The sequence below is a fragment of the Poecilia latipinna genome, unplaced genomic scaffold, assembly GCF_001443285.1.
Source record: "Poecilia latipinna isolate Pla-1442-1.1 unplaced genomic scaffold, P_latipinna-1.0 Scaffold379, whole genome shotgun sequence".
Taxonomy (NCBI): Eukaryota; Metazoa; Chordata; class Actinopteri; order Cyprinodontiformes; family Poeciliidae; genus Poecilia; species Poecilia latipinna.
In genome coordinates, this window is record NW_015112995.1 from 198,848 (window position 1) to 199,934 (window position 1,087).

The 1,087-nt window shown below is 35.6% G+C and overlaps 1 long non-coding RNA gene and 3 other non-coding genes across 4 annotated transcripts in view; all 4 read right to left on the bottom strand.

The window, feature by feature from the left end:
- LOC106950109 (uncharacterized) overlaps window positions 1–1,087 on the bottom strand; it is a 35,085-nt gene that overhangs the window by 13,116 nt on the left and 20,882 nt on the right. The gene's annotated exons all lie outside the window — the stretch shown is intronic.
- On the bottom strand, window positions 427–498 carry trnaq-cug (transfer RNA glutamine (anticodon CUG)). The gene has a single exon. It is a non-coding gene; the product is annotated as a tRNA-Gln (tRNA).
- trnav-aac (transfer RNA valine (anticodon AAC)) lies at window positions 637–709 on the bottom strand. Its single transcript has one exon. It is a non-coding gene; the product is annotated as a tRNA-Val (tRNA).
- Window positions 885–957, bottom strand: trnav-aac (transfer RNA valine (anticodon AAC)). Its single transcript has one exon. It is a non-coding gene; the product is annotated as a tRNA-Val (tRNA).

A 1,087-nucleotide genomic window follows, 5' to 3' on the forward strand; every position in this document is an offset into this window, starting at 1 on the left:
AGGTCAATTCATATCTAAAGTCTTTCAGACAATCAACACTTCAAAATATAAAAAGGGTGAAAATTAAAATCAACACTTCAAAATATAAAAAGGGTGAAAATTAAAATCAACACTTCAAAAATATAAAAAAGGGTAAAAATTAAAATCAACTCTTCTAAATATATAAAGGGTGAAAAATAAAATCAACACTTTAAAATAAAAATTCTCTGGAAAATAAAATATTATGCATGTTGACTTTGAAAAAATATTAGAATAGAAACACTTTTCTCAAATTCCTTTTTAAGATTATGTAAGTTGTTCTTTAATCCGTGGAAACTCAGTAACTTGGTGAACAAACAGTCAAACTTGTGCCTAATTTCACATTATAGTCCATAAACTAAGCCTGGGATCAAAAAATGTATAGAAGATATCAGGAACAGAGACAAATGGTTCTACTGAGACTTGAACTCAGATCACTGGATTCAGAGTCCAGAGCGCTAACCATTACACCATAGAACCACCAAGTGGCATTTTGAGTAAAGTAGCCTCGATTTCAAAGATGCCTGCAGTGAATTGGATTGGCAAATGAACAATCACGAAAAGACAAGACTCTTGTTGTCTCACAAACACCCTGTGAAAGGCACAACGTACAAAAGCTGTTTCTGTCTGGTTTCGAACCAGAGACCTTTTGCGTGTTAAGTAAATGTGATAACCACTACACTACAGAAACTGAACTTCTATTCTTTGTTTCAGCTTGAGGTTCCAAATTTGAAGATGTCAGATGCAACACATCAAGTTTCTAGTGAGGCTTGCACTCAGATGCCTGGATTCAGAGTACAGACCACTACGCCATATAAACCTTACTGACCTTTTAACCACCCTTGGTGAAAAGAACATGCAAAAGCTGTTTCTGTCTGGTTTCGAACCAGAGACCTTTTGCGTGTTAAGTAAAAGTGATAACCACTACACTACAGAAACTGAACTTCTATTCTTTGTTTCAGCTTGAGGTTCCAAATTTGAAGATGTCAGATGCAACACATCAAGTTTCTAGTGAGGCTTGCACTCAGATGCCTGGATTCAGAGTACAGACCACTACACCATAGAACCC